This window comes from Phyllobates terribilis, unplaced genomic scaffold (assembly GCF_046119375.1).
Source record: "Phyllobates terribilis strain yellow unplaced genomic scaffold, ASM4611937v1 Scaffold_169__1_contigs__length_4117513, whole genome shotgun sequence".
NCBI classification, from domain to species: Eukaryota; Metazoa; Chordata; class Amphibia; order Anura; family Dendrobatidae; genus Phyllobates; species Phyllobates terribilis.
In genome coordinates, this window is record NW_027362929.1 from 3331266 (window position 1) to 3351520 (window position 20255).

General features: G+C 45.1%; 15 non-coding genes across 15 annotated transcripts; all 15 read right to left on the reverse strand.

Moving 5' to 3' along the window:
* Nucleotides 1-975: 975 nt before the first annotated feature.
* On the reverse strand, nt 976-1166 carry LOC141209447 (U2 spliceosomal RNA). Its single transcript, XR_012279641.1, has one exon. It is a non-coding gene; the product is annotated as a U2 spliceosomal RNA (small nuclear RNA).
* A 1115-nt stretch (nt 1167-2281) lies between these two features.
* LOC141209448 (U2 spliceosomal RNA) lies at nt 2282-2472 on the reverse strand. Its single transcript, XR_012279642.1, has one exon. It is a non-coding gene; the product is annotated as a U2 spliceosomal RNA (small nuclear RNA).
* Nucleotides 2473-3587: 1115 nt separating this feature from the next.
* Nucleotides 3588-3778, reverse strand: LOC141209968 (U2 spliceosomal RNA). The gene has a single exon (XR_012280152.1). It is a non-coding gene; the product is annotated as a U2 spliceosomal RNA (small nuclear RNA).
* A 1115-nt stretch (nt 3779-4893) lies between these two features.
* Nucleotides 4894-5084, reverse strand: LOC141209449 (U2 spliceosomal RNA). Its single transcript, XR_012279643.1, has one exon. It is a non-coding gene; the product is annotated as a U2 spliceosomal RNA (small nuclear RNA).
* A 1115-nt stretch (nt 5085-6199) lies between these two features.
* LOC141209450 (U2 spliceosomal RNA) lies at nt 6200-6390 on the reverse strand. Its single transcript, XR_012279644.1, has one exon. It is a non-coding gene; the product is annotated as a U2 spliceosomal RNA (small nuclear RNA).
* Nucleotides 6391-7505: 1115 nt separating this feature from the next.
* Nucleotides 7506-7696, reverse strand: LOC141209452 (U2 spliceosomal RNA). The gene has a single exon (XR_012279646.1). It is a non-coding gene; the product is annotated as a U2 spliceosomal RNA (small nuclear RNA).
* A 1115-nt stretch (nt 7697-8811) lies between these two features.
* Nucleotides 8812-9002, reverse strand: LOC141209453 (U2 spliceosomal RNA). Its single transcript, XR_012279647.1, has one exon. It is a non-coding gene; the product is annotated as a U2 spliceosomal RNA (small nuclear RNA).
* A 1115-nt stretch (nt 9003-10117) lies between these two features.
* LOC141210138 (U2 spliceosomal RNA) lies at nt 10118-10308 on the reverse strand. The gene has a single exon (XR_012280315.1). It is a non-coding gene; the product is annotated as a U2 spliceosomal RNA (small nuclear RNA).
* Nucleotides 10309-11425: 1117 nt separating this feature from the next.
* Nucleotides 11426-11616, reverse strand: LOC141209454 (U2 spliceosomal RNA). Its single transcript, XR_012279648.1, has one exon. It is a non-coding gene; the product is annotated as a U2 spliceosomal RNA (small nuclear RNA).
* A 1115-nt stretch (nt 11617-12731) lies between these two features.
* Nucleotides 12732-12922, reverse strand: LOC141209455 (U2 spliceosomal RNA). Its single transcript, XR_012279649.1, has one exon. It is a non-coding gene; the product is annotated as a U2 spliceosomal RNA (small nuclear RNA).
* Nucleotides 12923-14037: 1115 nt separating this feature from the next.
* On the reverse strand, nt 14038-14228 carry LOC141209456 (U2 spliceosomal RNA). The gene has a single exon (XR_012279650.1). It is a non-coding gene; the product is annotated as a U2 spliceosomal RNA (small nuclear RNA).
* Nucleotides 14229-15343: 1115 nt separating this feature from the next.
* Nucleotides 15344-15534, reverse strand: LOC141209458 (U2 spliceosomal RNA). Its single transcript, XR_012279652.1, has one exon. It is a non-coding gene; the product is annotated as a U2 spliceosomal RNA (small nuclear RNA).
* A 1115-nt stretch (nt 15535-16649) lies between these two features.
* On the reverse strand, nt 16650-16840 carry LOC141209459 (U2 spliceosomal RNA). The gene has a single exon (XR_012279653.1). It is a non-coding gene; the product is annotated as a U2 spliceosomal RNA (small nuclear RNA).
* Nucleotides 16841-17955: 1115 nt separating this feature from the next.
* On the reverse strand, nt 17956-18146 carry LOC141209460 (U2 spliceosomal RNA). Its single transcript, XR_012279654.1, has one exon. It is a non-coding gene; the product is annotated as a U2 spliceosomal RNA (small nuclear RNA).
* Nucleotides 18147-19261: 1115 nt separating this feature from the next.
* Nucleotides 19262-19452, reverse strand: LOC141209461 (U2 spliceosomal RNA). Its single transcript, XR_012279655.1, has one exon. It is a non-coding gene; the product is annotated as a U2 spliceosomal RNA (small nuclear RNA).
* Nucleotides 19453-20255: the final 803 nt, after the last annotated feature.

Here is a 20255-nt window from a genome sequence, read left to right on the forward strand (position 1 = left end):
GCTGCTGCAATCCACGCGTTTTAGATCTACATAACTCCACCTCTTTAAACACAGCACCTTCACCCCCTGCTGTTCCCACCCGCCTCAACACCGTTGGAAGGGAGGAGAACCAATTAAGGCGGGGGGTGGGGTGGAACGAGCAGCTGTCTACCCTTAGCAGGAGGGCTCCTGATTACATACCTCTCCTGCTGCTGCTGCTGCTGGCTGTCCAGCAGCAGACTGAAGGTGGCTGCTGCTGTGCACAGGTATATAAAGGCTCAGAGCCTATTATGACACGCGCAGCCAGCGTTCCATTGCCACATTCCATCTACTGCAGGCAGGATACCTGGCTGGCTGAATGTCGCTGAGAAGCTCACAGAGACCGCCATAAGCAACAGTTTAACAGAATGCCACAGACTAATCAACCAAGCTTTTTGGGTTGGGTTCTCTTTTATAGTCTGCAGGCATTAAATGAAAGAAGTCAGTGTTCCAGCAGAAGGAGACAACGTTCAGAAAAGGCATTGTAGCAAACCAAAAAAGAAATTTTAAGCGCAGCAGAGTAACCAGCGCACATACCTGTTAGCTCAGGTGAGTTTAAAAGGCTGCTGTTGATAACAAGGGCATTTGCTAAATAGATGGTGTGTGTGCAACAATATACTGAAAGGTCAATTATATTGTGCAGCTTATCTCACCACCTGTAGTTATTTAGGTGAAAGCTCCAAAATGCTTGCCTAATATGTCTGTTTATCCAAAAGGAAGTAAAAAGGGAGAGCTAGAAAGATAGCATTGCATCACATTACATGGCAATGCAATGCACAGTTGCTGAAGTTGAACCAAAATGAGCTTGTAATCTGGCTTCTGCAACTTTGAACATGAAAAATCCAATGAGGAGAAGAAAAGCAAAGCCAAAGAGTCCATCCCCAAATCCGACAAACAAGCAAAATGAACAAAAAACATTGAATTCAATTCTTTCTGATTTTAGAAACTGCATTAAAGAAGGGGTGCACCGGTCCTGGAGATACTGCAATACCAGGTCAATGCGTGGAGTGGACAGAGCAAGCTCTTTTTCCATCTCCCTGTTCTAAAAATCCATTTAATATATGGTCCCCAGATAGGGGACGTATCAGATATTAAACTGATAAGAACAGATACTACACTTGATCTTAGCCAAAAGGCCGAGAAGCGATAACCAGAATTGGTTTCAAACTACGGAGCCACCCAAGGATCCTGAAAAGTCCATTTGTGGAGATGAGCTCCTGGACTCCCGTTAAGAAGACATGTTGTCAACCTCTAGATCCCTTACATGCCTGCACTTTTCGGCTTGCTGCTGCTGCAATCCACGCGTTTTAGATCTGCATAACTCCACCTCTTTAAACACAGCACCTTCACCCCCTGCTGTTCCCACCCGCCTCAACACTGTTGGAAGGGAGGAGAACCAATTAAGGCGGGGGGTGGGGTGGAACGAGCAGCTGTCTACCCTTAGCAGGAGGGCTCCTGATTACATACCTCTCCTGCTGCTGCTGCTGCTGGCTGTCCAGCAGCAGACTGAAGGTGGCTGCTGCTGTGCACAGGTATATAAAGGCTCAGAGCCTATTATGACACGCGCAGCCAGCGTTCCATTGCCACATTCCATCTACTGCAGGCAGGATACCTGGCTGGCTGAATGTCGCTGAGAAGCTCACAGAGACCGCCATAAGCAACAGTTTAACAGAATGCCACAGACTAATCAACCAAACTTTTTGGGTTGGGTTCTCTTTTATAGTCTGCAGGCATTAAATGAAAGAAGTCAGTGTTCCAGCAGAAGGAGACAACGTTTCAGAAAAGGCATTGTAGCAAACCAAAAAAGAAATTTTAAGCGCAGCAGAGTAACCAGCGCACATACCTGTTAGCTCAGGTGAGTTTAAAAGGCTGCTGTTGATAACAAGGGCATTTGCTAAATAGATGGTGTGTGTGCAACAATATACTGAAAGGTCAATTATATTGTGCAGCTTATCTCACCACCTGTAGTTATTTAGGTGAAAGCTCCAAAATGCTTGCCTAATATGTCTGTTTATCCAAAAGGAAGTAAAAAGGGAGAGCTAGAAAGATAGCATTGCATCACATTACATGGCAATGCAATGCACAGTTGCTGAAGTTGAACCAAAATGAGCTTGTAATCTGGCTTCTGCAACTTTGAACATGAAAAATCCAATGAGGAGAAGAAAAGTAAAGCCAAAGAGTCCATCCCCAAATCCGACAAACAAGCAAAATGAACAAAAAACATTGAATTCAATTCTTTCTGATTTTAGAAACTGCATTAAAGAAGGGGTGCACCGGTCCTGGAGATACTGCAATACCAGGTCAATGCGTGGAGTGGACAGAGCAAGCTCTTTTTCCATCTCCCTGTTCTAAAAATCCATTTAATATATGGTCCCCAGATAGGGGACGTATCAGATATTAAACTGATAAGAACAGATACTACACTTGATCTTAGCCAAAAGGCCGAGAAGCGATAACCAGAATTGGTTTCAAACTACGGAGCCACCCAAGGATCCTGAAAAGTCCATTTGTGGAGATGAGCTCCTGGACTCCCGTTAAGAAGACATGTTGTCAACCTCTAGATCCCTTACATGCCTGCACTTTTCGGCTTGCTGCTGCTGCAATCCACGCGTTTTAGATCTGCATAACTCCACCTCTTTAAACACAGCACCTTCACCCCCTGCTGTTCCCACCCGCCTCAACACCGTTGGAAGGGAGGAGAACCAATTAAGGCGGGGGGTGGGGTGGAACGAGCAGCTGTCTACCCTTAGCAGGAGGGCTCCTGATTACATACCTCTCCTGCTGCTGCTGCTGCTGGCTGTCCAGCAGCAGACTGAAGGTGGCTGCTGCTGTGCACAGGTATATAAAGGCTCAGAGCCTATTATGACACGCGCAGCCAGCGTTCCATTGCCACATTCCATCTACTGCAGGCAGGATACCTGGCTGGCTGAATGTCGCTGAGAAGCTCACAGAGACCGCCATAAGCAACAGTTTAACAGAATGCCACAGACTAATCAACCAAACTTTTTGGGTTGGGTTCTCTTTTATAGTCTGCAGGCATTAAATGAAAGAAGTCAGTGTTCCAGCAGAAGGAGACAACGTTTCAGAAAAGGCATTGTAGCAAACCAAAAAAGAAATTTTAAGCGCAGCAGAGTAACCAGCGCACATACCTGTTAGCTCAGGTGAGTTTAAAAGGCTGCTGTTGATAACAAGGGCATTTGCTAAATAGATGGTGTGTGTGCAACAATATACTGAAAGGTCAATTATATTGTGCAGCTTATCTCACCACCTGTAGTTATTTAGGTGAAAGCTCCAAAATGCTTGCCTAATATGTCTGTTTATCCAAAAGGAAGTAAAAAGGGAGAGCTAGAAAGATAGCATTGCATCACATTACATGGCAATGCAATGCACAGTTGCTGAAGTTGAACCAAAATGAGCTTGTAATCTGGCTTCTGCAACTTTGAACATGAAAAATCCAATGAGGAGAAGAAAAGCAAAGCCAAAGAGTCCATCCCCAAATCCGACAAACAAGCAAAATGAACAAAAAACATTGAATTCAATTCTTTCTGATTTTAGAAACTGCATTAAAGAAGGGGTGCACCAGTCCTGGAGATACTGCAATACCAGGTCAATGCGTGGAGTGGACAGAGCAAGCTCTTTTTCCATCTCCCTGTTCTAAAAATCCATTTAATATATGGTCCCCAGATAGGGGACGTATCAGATATTAAACTGATAAGAACAGATACTACACTTGATCTTAGCCAAAAGGCCGAGAAGCGATAACCAGAATTGGTTTCAAACTACGGAGCCACCCAAGGATCCTGAAAAGTCCATTTGTGGAGATGAGCTCCTGGACTCCCGTTAAGAAGACATGTTGTCAACCTCTAGATCCCTTACATGCCTGCACTTTTCGGCTTGCTGCTGCTGCAATCCACGCGTTTTAGATCTACATAACTCCACCTCTTTAAACACAGCACCTTCACCCCCTGCTGTTCCCACCCGCCTCAACACCGTTGGAAGGGAGGAGAACCAATTAAGGCGGGGGGTGGGGTGGAACGAGCAGCTGTCTACCCTTAGCAGGAGGGCTCCTGATTACATACCTCTCCTGCTGCTGCTGCTGCTGGCTGTCCAGCAGCAGACTGAAGGTGGCTGCTGCTGTGCACAGGTATATAAAGGCTCAGAGCCTATTATGACACGCGCAGCCAGCGTTCCATTGCCACATTCCATCTACTGCAGGCAGGATACCTGGCTGGCTGAATGTCGCTGAGAAGCTCACAGAGACCGCCATAAGCAACAGTTTAACAGAATGCCACAGACTAATCAACCAAACTTTTTGGGTTGGGTTCTCTTTTATAGTCTGCAGGCATTAAATGAAAGAAGTCAGTGTTCCAGCAGAAGGAGACAACGTTTCAGAAAAGGCATTGTAGCAAACCAAAAAAGAAATTTTAAGCGCAGCAGAGTAACCAGCGCACATACCTGTTAGCTCAGGTGAGTTTAAAAGGCTGCTGTTGATAACAAGGGCATTTGCTAAATAGATGGTGTGTGTGCAACAATATACTGAAAGGTCAATTATATTGTGCAGCTTATCTCACCACCTGTAGTTATTTAGGTGAAAGCTCCAAAATGCTTGCCTAATATGTCTGTTTATCCAAAAGGAAGTAAAAAGGGAGAGCTAGAAAGATAGCATTGCATCACATTACATGGCAATGCAATGCACAGTTGCTGAAGTTGAACCAAAATGAGCTTGTAATCTGGCTTCTGCAACTTTGAACATGAAAAATCCAATGAGGAGAAGAAAAGCAAAGCCAAAGAGTCCATCCCCAAATCCGACAAACAAGCAAAATGAACAAAAAACATTGAATTCAATTCTTTCTGATTTTAGAAACTGCATTAAAGAAGGGGTGCACCGGTCCTGGAGATACTGCAATACCAGGTCAATGCGTGGAGTGGACAGAGCAAGCTCTTTTTCCATCTCCCTGTTCTAAAAATCCATTTAATATATGGTCCCCAGATAGGGGACGTATCAGATATTAAACTGATAAGAACAGATACTACACTTGATCTTAGCCAAAAGGCCGAGAAGCGATAACCAGAATTGGTTTCAAACTACGGAGCCACCCAAGGATCCTGAAAAGTCCATTTGTGGAGATGAGCTCCTGGACTCCCGTTAAGAAGACATGTTGTCAACCTCTAGATCCCTTACATGCCTGCACTTTTCGGCTTGCTGCTGCTGCAATCCACGCGTTTTAGATCTGCATAACTCCACCTCTTTAAACACAGCACCTTCACCCCCTGCTGTTCCCACCCGCCTCAACACTGTTGGAAGGGAGGAGAACCAATTAAGGCGGGGGGTGGGGTGGAACGAGCAGCTGTCTACCCTTAGCAGGAGGGCTCCTGATTACATACCTCTCCTGCTGCTGCTGCTGCTGGCTGTCCAGCAGCAGCCTGAAGGTGGCTGCTGCTGTGCACAGGTATATAAAGGCTCAGAGCCTATTATGACACGCGCAGCCAGCGTTCCATTGCCACATTCCATCTACTGCAGGCAGGATACCTGGCTGGCTGAATGTCGCTGAGAAGCTCACAGAGACCGCCATAAGCAACAGTTTAACAGAATGCCACAGACTAATCAACCAAACTTTTTGGGTTGGGTTCTCTTTTATAGTCTGCAGGCATTAAATGAAAGAAGTCAGTGTTCCAGCAGAAGGAGACAACGTTTCAGAAAAGGCATTGTAGCAAACCAAAAAAGAAATTTTAAGCGCAGCAGAGTAACCAGCGCACATACCTGTTAGCTCAGGTGAGTTTAAAAGGCTGCTGTTGATAACAAGGGCATTTGCTAAATAGATGGTGTGTGTGCAACAATATACTGAAAGGTCAATTATATTGTGCAGCTTATCTCACCACCTGTAGTTATTTAGGTGAAAGCTCCAAAATGCTTGCCTAATATGTCTGTTTATCCAAAAGGAAGTAAAAAGGGAGAGCTAGAAAGATAGCATTGCATCACATTACATGGCAATGCAATGCACAGTTGCTGAAGTTGAACCAAAATGAGCTTGTAATCTGGCTTCTGCAACTTTGAACATGAAAAATCCAATGAGGAGAAGAAAAGCAAAGCCAAAGAGTCCATCCCCAAATCCGACAAACAAGCAAAATGAACAAAAAACATTGAATTCAATTCTTTCTGATTTTAGAAACTGCATTAAAGAAGGGGTGCACCGGTCCTGGAGATACTGCAATACCAGGTCAATGCGTGGAGTGGACAGAGCAAGCTCTTTTTCCATCTCCCTGTTCTAAAAATCCATTTAATATATGGTCCCCAGATAGGGGACGTATCAGATATTAAACTGATAAGAACAGATACTACACTTGATCTTAGCCAAAAGGCCGAGAAGCGATAACCAGAATTGGTTTCAAACTACGGAGCCACCCAAGGATCCTGAAAAGTCCATTTGTGGAGATGAGCTCCTGGACTCCCGTTAAGAAGACATGTTGTCAACCTCTAGATCCCTTACATGCCTGCACTTTTCGGCTTGCTGCTGCTGCAATCCACGCGTTTTAGATCTGCATAACTCCACCTCTTTAAACACAGCACCTTCACCCCCTGCTGTTCCCACCCGCCTCAACACCGTTGGAAGGGAGGAGAACCAATTAAGGCGGGGGGTGGGGTGGAACGAGCAGCTGTCTACCCTTAGCAGGAGGGCTCCTGATTACATACCTCTCCTGCTGCTGCTGCTGCTGGCTGTCCAGCAGCAGACTGAAGGTGGCTGCTGCTGTGCACAGGTATATAAAGGCTCAGAGCCTATTATGACACGCGCAGCCAGCGTTCCATTGCCACATTCCATCTACTGCAGGCAGGATACCTGGCTGGCTGAATGTCGCTGAGAAGCTCACAGAGACCGCCATAAGCAACAGTTTAACAGAATGCCACAGACTAATCAACCAAACTTTTTGGGTTGGGTTCTCTTTTATAGTCTGCAGGCATTAAATGAAAGAAGTCAGTGTTCCAGCAGAAGGAGACAACGTTTCAGAAAAGGCATTGTAGCAAACCAAAAAAGAAATTTTAAGCGCAGCAGAGTAACCAGCGCACATACCTGTTAGCTCAGGTGAGTTTAAAAGGCTGCTGTTGATAACAAGGGCATTTGCTAAATAGATGGTGTGTGTGCAACAATATACTGAAAGGTCAATTATATTGTGCAGCTTATCTCACCACCTGTAGTTATTTAGGTGAAAGCTCCAAAATGCTTGCCTAATATGTCTGTTTATCCAAAAGGAAGTAAAAAGGGAGAGCTAGAAAGATAGCATTGCATCACATTACATGGCAATGCAATGCACAGTTGCTGAAGTTGAACCAAAATGAGCTTGTAATCTGGCTTCTGCAACTTTGAACATGAAAAATCCAATGAGGAGAAGAAAAGCAAAGCCAAAGAGTCCATCCCCAAATCCGACAAACAAGCAAAATGAACAAAAAACATTGAATTCAATTCTTTCTGATTTTAGAAACTGCATTAAAGAAGGGGTGCACCGGTCCTGGAGATACTGCAATACCAGGTCAATGCGTGGAGTGGACAGAGCAAGCTCTTTTTCCATCTCCCTGTTCTAAAAATCCATTTAATATATGGTCCCCAGATAGGGGACGTATCAGATATTAAACTGATAAGAACAGATACTACACTTGATCTTAGCCAAAAGGCCGAGAAGCGATAACCAGAATTGGTTTCAAACTACGGAGCCACCCAAGGATTCTGAAAAGTCCATTTGTGGAGATGAGCTCCTGGACTCCCGTTAAGAAGACATGTTGTCAACCTCTAGATCCCTTACATGCCTGCACTTTTCGGCTTGCTGCTGCTGCAATCCACGCGTTTTAGATCTGCATAACTCCACCTCTTTAAACACAGCACCTTCACCCCCTGCTGTTCCCACCCGCCTCAACACCGTTGGAAGGGAGGAGAACCAATTAAGGCGGGGGGTGGGGTGGAACGAGCAGCTGTCTACCCTTAGCAGGAGGGCTCCTGATTACATACCTCTCCTGCTGCTGCTGCTGCTGGCTGTCCAGCAGCAGACTGAAGGTGGCTGCTGCTGTGCACAGGTATATAAAGGCTCAGAGCCTATTATGACACGCGCAGCCAGCGTTCCATTGCCACATTCCATCTACTGCAGGCAGGATACCTGGCTGGCTGAATGTCGCTGAGAAGCTCACAGAGACCGCCATAAGCAACAGTTTAACAGAATGCCACAGACTAATCAACCAAACTTTTTGGGTTGGGTTCTCTTTTATAGTCTGCAGGCATTAAATGAAAGAAGTCAGTGTTCCAGCAGAAGGAGACAACGTTTCAGAAAAGGCATTGTAGCAAACCAAAAAAGAAATTTTAAGCGCAGCAGAGTAACCAGCGCACATACCTGTTAGCTCAGGTGAGTTTAAAAGGCTGCTGTTGATAACAAGGGCATTTGCTAAATAGATGGTGTGTGTGCAACAATATACTGAAAGGTCAATTATATTGTGCAGCTTATCTCACCACCTGTAGTTATTTAGGTGAAAGCTCCAAAATGCTTGCCTAATATGTCTGTTTATCCAAAAGGAAGTAAAAAGGGAGAGCTAGAAAGATAGCATTGCATCACATTACATGGCAATGCAATGCACAGTTGCTGAAGTTGAACCAAAATGAGCTTGTAATCTGGCTTCTGCAACTTTGAACATGAAAAATCCAATGAGGAGAAGAAAAGCAAAGCCAAAGAGTCCATCCCCAAATCCGACAAACAAGCAAAATGAACAAAAAACATTGAATTCAATTCTTTCTGATTTTAGAAACTGCATTAAAGAAGGGGTGCACCGGTCCTGGAGATACTGCAATACCAGGTCAATGCGTGGAGTGGACAGAGCAAGCTCTTTTTCCATCTCCCTGTTCTAAAAATCCATTTAATATATGGTCCCCAGATAGGGGACGTATCAGATATTAAACTGATAAGAACAGATACTACACTTGATCTTAGCCAAAAGGCCGAGAAGCGATAACCAGAATTGGTTTCAAACTACGGAGCCACCCAAGGATCCTGAAAAGTCCATTTGTGGAGATGAGCTCCTGGACTCCCGTTAAGAAGACATGTTGTCAACCTCTAGATCCCTTACATGCCTGCACTTTTCGGCTTGCTGCTGCTGCAATCCACGCGTTTTAGATCTGCATAACTCCACCTCTTTAAACACAGCACCTTCACCCCCTGCTGTTCCCACCCGCCTCAACACCGTTGGAAGGGAGGAGAACCAATTAAGGCGGGGGGTGGGGTGGAACGAGCAGCTGTCTACCCTTAGCAGGAGGGCTCCTGATTACATACCTCTCCTGCTGCTGCTGCTGCTGGCTGTCCAGCAGCAGACTGAAGGTGGCTGCTGCTGTGCACAGGTATATAAAGGCTCAGAGCCTATTATGACACGCGCAGCCAGCGTTCCATTGCCACATTCCATCTACTGCAGGCAGGATACCTGGCTGGCTGAATGTCGCTGAGAAGCTCACAGAGACCGCCATAAGCAACAGTTTAACAGAATGCCACAGACTAATCAACCAAACTTTTTGGGTTGGGTTCTCTTTTATAGTCTGCAGGCATTAAATGAAAGAAGTCAGTGTTCCAGCAGAAGGAGACAACGTTTCAGAAAAGGCATTGTAGCAAACCAAAAAAGAAATTTTAAGCGCAGCAGAGTAACCAGCGCACATACCTGTTAGCTCAGGTGAGTTTAAAAGGCTGCTGTTGATAACAAGGGCATTTGCTAAATAGATGGTGTGTGTGCAACAATATACTGAAAGGTCAATTATATTGTGCAGCTTATCTCACCACCTGTAGTTATTTAGGTGAAAGCTCCAAAATGCTTGCCTAATATGTCTGTTTATCCAAAAGGAAGTAAAAAGGGAGAGCTAGAAAGATAGCATTGCATCACATTACATGGCAATGCAATGCACAGTTGCTGAAGTTGAACCAAAATGAGCTTGTAATCTGGCTTCTGCAACTTTGAACATGAAAAATCCAATGAGGAGAAGAAAAGCAAAGCCAAAGAGTCCATCCCCAAATCCGACAAACAAGCAAAATGAACAAAAAACATTGAATTCAATTCTTTCTGATTTTAGAAACTGCATTAAAGAAGGGGTGCACCGGTCCTGGAGATACTGCAATACCAGGTCAATGTGTGGAGTGGACAGAGCAAGCTCTTTTTCCATCTCCCTGTTCTAAAAATCCATTTAATATATGGTCCCCAGATAGGGGACGTATCAGATATTAAACTGATAAGAACAGATACTACACTTGATCTTAGCCAAAAGGCCGAGAAGCGATAACCAGAATTGGTTTCAAACTACGGAGCCACCCAAGGATCCTGAAAAGTCCATTTGTGGAGATGAGCTCCTGGACTCCCGTTAAGAAGACATGTTGTCAACCTCTAGATCCCTTACATGCCTGCACTTTTCGGCTTGCTGCTGCTGCAATCCACGCGTTTTAGATCTGCATAACTCCACCTCTTTAAACACAGCACCTTCACCCCCTGCTGTTCCCACCCGCCTCAACACCGTTGGAAGGGAGGAGAACCAATTAAGGCGGGGGGTGGGGTGGATCGAGCAGCTGTCTACCCTTAGCAGGAGGGCTCCTGATTACATACCTCTCCTGCTGCTGCTGCTGCTGGCTGTCCAGCAGCAGACTGAAGGTGGCTGCTGCTGTGCACAGGTATATAAAGGCTCAGAGCCTATTATGACACGCGCAGCCAGCGTTCCATTACCACATTCCATCTACTGCAGGCAGGATACCTGGCTGGCTGAATGTCGCTGAGAAGCTCACAGAGACCGCCATAAGAAACAGTTTAACAGAATGCCACAGACTAATCAACCAAACTTTTTGGGTTGGGTTCTCTTTTATAGTCTGCAGGCATTAAATGAAAGAAGTCAGTGTTCCAGCAGAAGGAGACAACGTTTCAGAAAAGGCATTGTAGCAAACCAAAAAAGAAATTTTAAGCGCAGCAGAGTAACCAGCGCACATACCTGTTAGCTCAGGTGAGTTTAAAAGGCTGCTGTTGATAACAAGGGCATTTGCTAAATAGATGGTGTGTGTGTGCAACAATATACTGAAAGGTCAATTATATTGTGCAGCTTATCTCACCACCTGTAGTTATTTAGGTGAAAGCTCCAAAATGCTTGCCTAATATGTCTGTTTATCCAAAAGGAAGTAAAAAGGGAGAGCTAGAAAGATAGCATTGCATCACATTACATGGCAATGCAATGCACAGTTGCTGAAGTTGAACCAAAATGAGCTTGTAATCTGGCTTCTGCAACTTTGAACATGAAAAATCCAATGAGGAGAAGAAAAGCAAAGCCAAAGAGTCCATCCCCAAATCCGACAAACAAGCAAAATGAACAAAAAACATTGAATTCAATTCTTTCTGATTTTAGAAACTGCATTAAAGAAGGGGTGCACCGGTCCTGGAGATACTGCAATACCAGGTCAATGCGTGGAGTGGACAGAGCAAGCTCTTTTTCCATCTCCCTGTTCTAAAAATCCATTTAATATATGGTCCCCAGATAGGGGACGTATCAGATATTAAACTGATAAGAACAGATACTACACTTGATCTTAGCCAAAAGGCCGAGAAGCGATAACCAGAATTGGTTTCAAACTACGGAGCCACCCAAGGATCCTGAAAAGTCCATTTGTGGAGATGAGCTCCTGGACTCCCGTTAAGAAGACATGTTGTCAACCTCTAGATCCCTTACATGCCTGCACTTTTCGGCTTGCTGCTGCTGCAATCCACGCGTTTTAGATCTGCATAACTCCACCTCTTTAAACACAGCACCTTCACCCCCTGCTGTTCCCACCCGCCTCAACACCGTTGGAAGGGAGGAGAACCAATTAAGGCGGGGGGTGGGGTGGAACGAGCAGCTGTCTACCCTTAGCAGGAGGGCTCCTGATTACATACCTCTCCTGCTGCTGCTGCTGCTGGCTGTCCAGCAGCAGACTGAAGGTGGCTGCTGCTGTGCACAGGTATATAAAGGCTCAGAGCCTATTATGACACGCGCAGCCAGCGTTCCATTACCACATTCCATCTACTGCAGGCAGGATACCTGGCTGGCTGAATGTCGCTGAGAAGCTCACAGAGACCGCCATAAGCAACAGTTTAACAGAATGCCACAGACTAATCAACCAAACTTTTTGGGTTGGGTTCTCTTTTATAGTCTGCAGGCATTAAATGAAAGAAGTCAGTGTTCCAGCAGAAGGAGACAACGTTTCAGAAAAGGCATTGTAGCAAACCAAAAAAGAAATTTTAAGCGCAGCAGAGTAACCAGCGCACATACCTGTTAGCTCAGGTGAGTTTAAAAGGCTGCTGTTGATAACAAGGGCATTTGCTAAATAGATGGTGTGTGTGCAACAATATACTGAAAGGTCAATTATATTGTGCAGCTTATCTCACCACCTGTAGTTATTTAGGTGAAAGCTCCAAAATGCTTGCCTAATATGTCTGTTTATCCAAAAGGAAGTAAAAAGGGAGAGCTAGAAAGATAGCATTGCATCACATTACATGGCAATGCAATGCACAGTTGCTGAAGTTGAACCAAAATGAGCTTGTAATCTGGCTTCTGCAACTTTGAACATGAGAAATCCAATGAGGAGAAGAAAAGCAAAGCCAAAGAGTCCATCCCCAAATCCGACAAACAAGCAAAATGAACAAAAAACATTGAATTCAATTCTTTCTGATTTTAGAAACTGCATTAAAGAAGGGGTGCACCGGTCCTGGAGATACTGCAATACCAGGTCAATGCGTGGAGTGGACAGAGCAAGCTCTTTTTCCATCTCCCTGTTCTAAAAATCCATTTAATATATGGTCCCCAGATAGGGGACGTATCAGATATTAAACTGATAAGAACAGATACTACACTTGATCTTAGCCAAAAGGCCGAGAAGCGATAACCAGAATTGGTTTCAAACTACGGAGCCACCCAAGGATCCTGAAAAGTCCATTTGTGGAGATGAGCTCCTGGACTCCCGTTAAGAAGACATGTTGTCAACCTCTAGATCCCTTACATGCCTGCACTTTTCGGCTTGCTGCTGCTGCAATCCACGCGTTTTAGATCTGCATAACTCCACCTCTTTAAACACAGCACCTTCACCCCCTGCTGTTCCCACCCGCCTCAACACCGTTGGAAGGGAGGAGAACCAATTAAGGCGGGGGGTGGGGTGGAACGAGCAGCTGTCTACCCTTAGCAGGAGGGCTCCTGATTACATACCTCTCCTGCTGCTGCTGCTGCTGGCTGTCCAGCAGCAGACTGAAGGTGGCTGCTGCTGTGCACAGGTATATAAAGGCTCAGAGCCTATTATGACACGCGCAGCCAGCGTTCCATTGCCACATTCCATCTACTGCAGGCAGGATACCTGGCTGGCTGAATGTCGCTGAGAAGCTCACAGAGACCGCCATAAGCAACAGTTTAACAGAATGCCACAGACTAATCAACCAAACTTTTTGGGTTGGGTTCTCTTTTATAGTCTGCAGGCATTAAATGAAAGAAGTCAGTGTTCCAGCAGAAGGAGACAACGTTTCAGAAAAGGCATTGTAGCAAACCAAAAAAGAAATTTTAAGCGCAGCAGAGTAACCAGCGCACATACCTGTTAGCTCAGGTGAGTTTAAAAGGCTGCTGTTGATAACAAGGGCATTTGCTAAATAGATGGTGTGTGTGCAACAATATACTGAAAGGTCAATTATATTGTGCAGCTTATCTCACCACCTGTAGTTATTTAGGTGAAAGCTCCAAAATGCTTGCCTAATATGTCTGTTTATCCAAAAGGAAGTAAAAAGGGAGAGCTAGAAAGATAGCATTGCATCACATTACATGGCAATGCAATGCACAGATGCGGAGGTTGAACCAAAATGAGCTTGTAATCTGGCTTCTGCAACTTTGAACATGAAAAATCCAATGAGGAGAAGAAAAGCAAAGCCAAAGAGTCCATCCCCAAATCCGACAAACAAGCAAAATGAACAAAAAACATTGAATTCAATTCTTTCTGATTTTAGAAACTGCATTAAAGAAGGGGTGCACCGGTCCTGGAGATACTGCAATACCAGGTCAATGCGTGGAGTGGACAGAGCAAGCTCTTTTTCCATCTCCCTGTTCTAAAAATCCATTTAATATATGGTCCCCAGATAGGGGACGTATCAGATATTAAACTGATAAGAACAGATACTACACTTGATCTTAGCCAAAAGGCCGAGAAGCGATAACCAGAATTGGTTTCAAACTACGGAGCCACCCAAGGATCCTGAAAAGTCCATTTGTGGAGATGAGCTCCTGGACTCCCGTTAAGAAGACATGTTGTCAACCTCTAGATCCCTTACATGCCTGCACTTTTCGGCTTGCTGCTGCTGCAATCCACGCGTTTTAGATCTGCATAACTCCACCTCTTTAAACACAGCACCTTCACCCCCTGCTGTTCCCACCCGCCTCAACACCGTTGGAAGGGAGGAGAACCAATTAAGGCGGGGGGTGGGGTGGAACGAGCAGCTGTCTACCCTTAGCAGGAGGGCTCCTGATTACATACCTCTCCTGCTGCTGCTGCTGCTGGCTGTCCAGCAGCAGACTGAAGGTGGCTGCTGCTGTGCACAGGTATATAAAGGCTCAGAGCCTATTATGACACGCGCAGCCAGCGTTCCATTGCCACATTCCATCTACTGCAGGCAGGATACCTGGCTGGCTGAATGTCGCTGAGAAGCTCACAGAGACCGCCATAAGCAACAGTTTAACAGAATGCCACAGACTAATCAACCAAACTTTTTGGGTTGGGTTCTCTTTTATAGTCTGCAGGCATTAAAAGAAAGAAGTCAGTGTTCCAGCAGAAGGAGACAACGTTTCAGAAAAGGCATTGTAGCAAACCAAAAAAGAAATTTTAAGCGCAGCAGAGTAACCAGCGCACATACCTGTTAGCTCAGGTGAGTTTAAAAGGCTGCTGTTGATAACAAGGGCATTTGCTAAATAGATGGTGTGTGTGCAACAATATACTGAAAGGTCAATTATATTGTGCAGCTTATCTCACCACCTGTAGTTATTTAGGTGAAAGCTCCAAAATGCTTGCCTAATATGTCTGTTTATCCAAAAGGAAGTAAAAAGGGAGAGCTAGAAAGATAGCATTGCATCACATTACATGGCAATGCAATGCACAGTTGCTGAAGTTGAACCAAAATGAGCTTGTAATCTGGCTTCTGCAACTTTGAACATGAGAAATCCAATGAGGAGAAGAAAAGCAAAGCCAAAGAGTCCATCCCCAAATCCGACAAACAAGCAAAATGAACAAAAAACATTGAATTCAATTCTTTCTGATTTTAGAAACTGCATTAAAGAAGGGGTGCACCGGTCCTGGAGATACTGCAATACCAGGTCAATGCGTGGAGTGGACAGAGCAAGCTCTTTTTCCATCTCCCTGTTCTAAAAATCCATTTAATATATGGTCCCCAGATAGGGGACGTATCAGATATTAAACTGATAAGAACAGATACTACACTTGATCTTAGCCAAAAGGCCGAGAAGCGATAACCAGAATTGGTTTCAAACTACGGAGCCACCCAAGGATCCTGAAAAGTCCATTTGTGGAGATGAGCTCCTGGACTCCCGTTAAGAAGACATGTTGTCAACCTCTAGATCCCTTACATGCCTGCACTTTTCGGCTTGCTGCTGCTGCAATCCACGCGTTTTAGATCTGCATAACTCCACCTCTTTAAACACAGCACCTTCACCCCCTGCTGTTCCCACCCGCCTCAACACCGTTGGAAGGGAGGAGAACCAATTAAGGCGGGGGGTGGGGTGGAACGAGCAGCTGTCTACCCTTAGCAGGAGGGCTCCTGATTACATACCTCTCCTGCTGCTGCTGCTGCTGGCTGTCCAGCAGCAGACTGAAGGTGGCTGCTGCTGTGCACAGGTATATAAAGGCTCAGAGCCTATTATGACACGCGCAGCCAGCGTTCCATTGCCACATTCCATCTACTGCAGGCAGGATACCTGGCTGGCTGAATGTCGCTGAGAAGCTCACAGAGACCGCCATAAGCAACAGTTTAACAGAATGCCACAGACTAATCAACCAAACTTTTTGGGTTGGGTTCTCTTTTATAGTCTGCAGGCATTAAATGAAAGAAGTCAGTGTTCCAGCAGAAGGAGACAACGTTTCAGAAAAGGCATTGTAGCAAACCAAAAAAGAAATTTTAAGCGCAGCAGAGTAACCAGCGCACATACCTGTTAGCTCAGGTGAGTTTAAAAGGCTGCTGTTGATAACAAGGGCATTTGCTAAATAGATGGTGTGTGTGCAACAATATACTGAAAGGTCAATTATATTGTGCAGCTTATCTCACCACCTGTAGTTATTTAGGTGAAAGCTCCAAAATGCTTGCCTAATATGTCTGTTTATCCAAAAGGAAGTAAAAAGGGAGAGCTAGAAAGATAGCATTGCATCACATTACATGGCAATGCAATGCACAGTTGCGGAGGTTGAACCAAAATGAGCTTGTAATCTGGCTTCTGCAACTTTGAACATGAAAAATCCAATGAGGAGAAGAAAAGCAAAGCCAAAGAGTCCATCCCCAAATCCGACAAACAAGCAAAATGAACAAAAAACATTGAATTCAATTCTTTCTGATTTTAGAAACTGCATTAAAGAAGGGGTGCACCGGTCCTGGAGATACTGCAATACCAGGTCAATGCGTGGAGTGGACAGAGCAAGCTCTTTTTCCATCTCCCTGTTCTAAAAATCCATTTAATATATGGTCCCCAGATAGGGGACGTATCAGATATTAAACTGATAAGAACAGATACTACACTTGATCTTAGCCAAAAGGCCGAGAAGCGATAACCAGAATTGGTTTCAAACTACGGAGCCACCCAAGGATCCTGAAAAGTCCATTTGTGGAGATGAGCTCCTGGACTCCCGTTAAGAAGACATGTTGTCAACCTCTAGATCCCTTACATGCCTGCACTTTTCGGCTTGCTGCTGCTGCAATCCACGCGTTTTAGATCTGCATAACTCCACCTCTTTAAACACAGCACCTTCACCCCCTGCTGTTCCCACCCGCCTCAACACCGTTGGAAGGGAGGAGAACCAATTAAGGCGGGGGGTGGGGTGGAACGAGCAGCTGTCTACCCTTAGCAGGAGGGCTCCTAATTACATACCTCTCCTGCTGCTGCTGCTGCTGGCTGTCCAGCAGCAGACTGAAGGTGGCTGCTGCTGTGCACAGGTATATAAAGGCTCAGAGCCTATTATGACACGCGCAGCCAGCGTTCCATTGCCACATTCCATCTACTGCAGGCAGGATACCTGGCTGGCTGAATGTCGCTGAGAAGCTCACAGAGACCGCCATAAGCAACAGTTTAACAGAATGCCACAGACTAATCAACCAAACTTTTTGGGTTGGGTTCTCTTTTATAGTCTGCAGGCATTAAATGAAAGAAGTCAGTGTTCCAGCAGAAGGAGACAACGTTTCAGAAAAGGCATTGTAGCAAACCAAAAAAGAAATTTTAAGCGCAGCAGAGTAACCAGCGCACATACCTGTTAGCTCAGGTGAGTTTAAAAGGCTGCTGTTGATAACAAGGGCATTTGCTAAATAGATGGTGTGTGTGCAACAATATACTGAAAGGTCAATTATATTGTGCAGCTTATCTCACCACCTGTAGTTATTTAGGTGAAAGCTCCAAAATGCTTGCCTAATATGTCTGTTTATCCAAAAGGAAGTAAAAAGGGAGAGCTAGAAAGATAGCATTGCATCACATTACATGGCAATGCAATGCACAGTTGCTGAAGTTGAACCAAAATGAGCTTGTAATCTGGCTTCTGCAACTTTGAACATGAAAAATCCAATGAGGAGAAGAAAAGCAAAGCCAAAGAGTCCATCCCCAAATCCGACAAACAAGCAAAATGAACAAAAAACATTGAATTCAATTCTTTCTGATTTTAGAAACTGCATTAAAGAAGGGGTGCACCGGTCCTGGAGATACTGCAATACCAGGTCAATGCGTGGAGTGGACAGAGCAAGCTCTTTTTCCATCTCCCTGTTCTAAAAATCCATTTAATATATGGTCCCCAGATAGGGGACGTATCAGATATTAAACTGATAAGAACAGATACTACACTTGATCTTAGCCAAAAGGCCGAGAAGCGATAACCAGAATTGGTTTCAAACTACGGAGCCACCCAAGGATCCTGAAAAGTCCATTTGTGGAGATGAGCTCCTGGACTCCCGTTAAGAAGACATGTTGTCAACCTCTAGATCCCTTACATGCCTGCACTTTTCGGCTTGCTGCTGCTGCAATCCACGCGTTTTAGATCTGCATAACTCCACCTCTTTAAACACAGCACCTTCACCCCCTGCTGTTCCCACCCGCCTCAACACCGTTGGAAGGGAGGAGAACCAATTAAGGCGGGGGGTGGGGTGGAACGAGCAGCTGTCTACCCTTAGCAGGAGGGCTCCTGATTACATACCTCTCCTGCTGCTGCTGCTGCTGGCTGTCCAGCAGCAGACTGAAGGTGGCTGCTGCTGTGCACAGGTATATAAAGGCTCAGAGCCTATTATGACACGCGCAGCCAGCGTTCCATTGCCACATTCCATCTACTGCAGGCAGGATACCTGGCTGGCTGAATGTCGCTGAGAAGCTCACAGAGACCGCCATAAGCAACAGTTTAACAGAATGCCACAGACTAATCAACCAAACTTTTTGGGTTGGGTTCTCTTTTATAGTCTGCAGGCATTAAATGAAAGAAGTCAGTGTTCCAGCAGAAGGAGACAACGTTTCAGAAAAGGCATTGTAGCAAACCAAAAAAGAAATTTTAAGCGCAGCAGAGTAACCAGCGCACATACCTGTTAGCTCAGGTGAGTTTAAAAGGCTGCTGTTGATAACAAGGGCATTTGCTAAATAGATGGTGTGTGTGCAACAATATACTGAAAGGTCAATTATATTGTGCAGCTTATCTCACCACCTGTAGTTATTTAGGTGAAAGCTCCAAAATGCTTGCCTAATATGTCTGTTTATCCAAAAGGAAGTAAAAAGGGAGAGCTAGAAAGATAGCATTGCATCACATTACATGGCAATGCAATGCACAGTTGCTGAAGTTGAACCAAAATGAGCTTGTCATCTGGCTTCTGCAACTTTGAACATGAAAAATCCAATGAGGAGAAGAAAAGCAAAGCCAAAGAGTCCATCCCCAAATCCGACAAACAAGCAAAATGAACAAAAAACATTGAATTCAATTCTTTCTGATTTTAGAAACTGCATTAAAGAAGGGGTGCACCGGTCCTGGAGATACTGCAATACCAGGTCAATGCGTGGAGTGGACAGAGCAAGCTCTTTTTCCATCTCCCTGTTCTAAAAATCCATTTAATATATGGTCCCCAGATAGGGGACGTATCAGATATTAAACTGATAAGAACAGATACTACACTTGATCTTAGCCAAAAGGCCGAGAAGCGATAACCAGAATTGGTTTCAAACTACGGAGCCACCCAAGGATCCTGAAAAGTCCATTTGTGGAGATGAGCTCCTGGACTCCCGTTAAGAAGACATGTTGTCAACCTCTAGATCCCTTACATGCCTGCACTTTTCGGCTTGCTGCTGCTGCAATCCACGCGTTTTAGATCTGCATAACTCCACCTCTTTAAACACAGCACCTTCACCCCCTGCTGTTCCCACCCGCCTCAACACCATTGGAAGGGAGGAGAACCAATTAAGGCGGGGGGTGGGGTGGAACGAGCAGCTGTCTACCCTTAGCAGGAGGGCTCCTGATTACATACCTCTCCTGCTGCTGCTGCTGCTGGCTGTCCAGCAGCAGACTGAAGGTGGCTGCTGCTGTGCACAGGTATATAAAGGCTCAGAGCCTATTATGACACGCGCAGCCAGCGTTCCATTGCCACATTCCATCTACTGCAGGCAGGATACCTGGCTGGCTGAATGTCGCTGAGAAGCTCACAGAGACCGCCATAAGCAACAGTTTAACAGAATGCCACAGACTAATCAACCAAACTTTTTGGGTTGGGTTCTCTTTTATAGTCTGCAGGCATTAAATGAAAGAAGTCAGTGTTCCAGCAGAAGGAGACAACGTTTCAGAAAAGGCATTGTAGCAAACCAAAAAAGAAATTTTAAGCGCAGCAGAGTAACCAGCGCACATACCTGTTAGCTCAGGTGAGTTTAAAAGGCTGCTGTTGATAACAAGGGCATTTGCTAAATAGATGGTGTGTGTGCAACAATATACTGAAAGGTCAATTATATTGTGCAGCT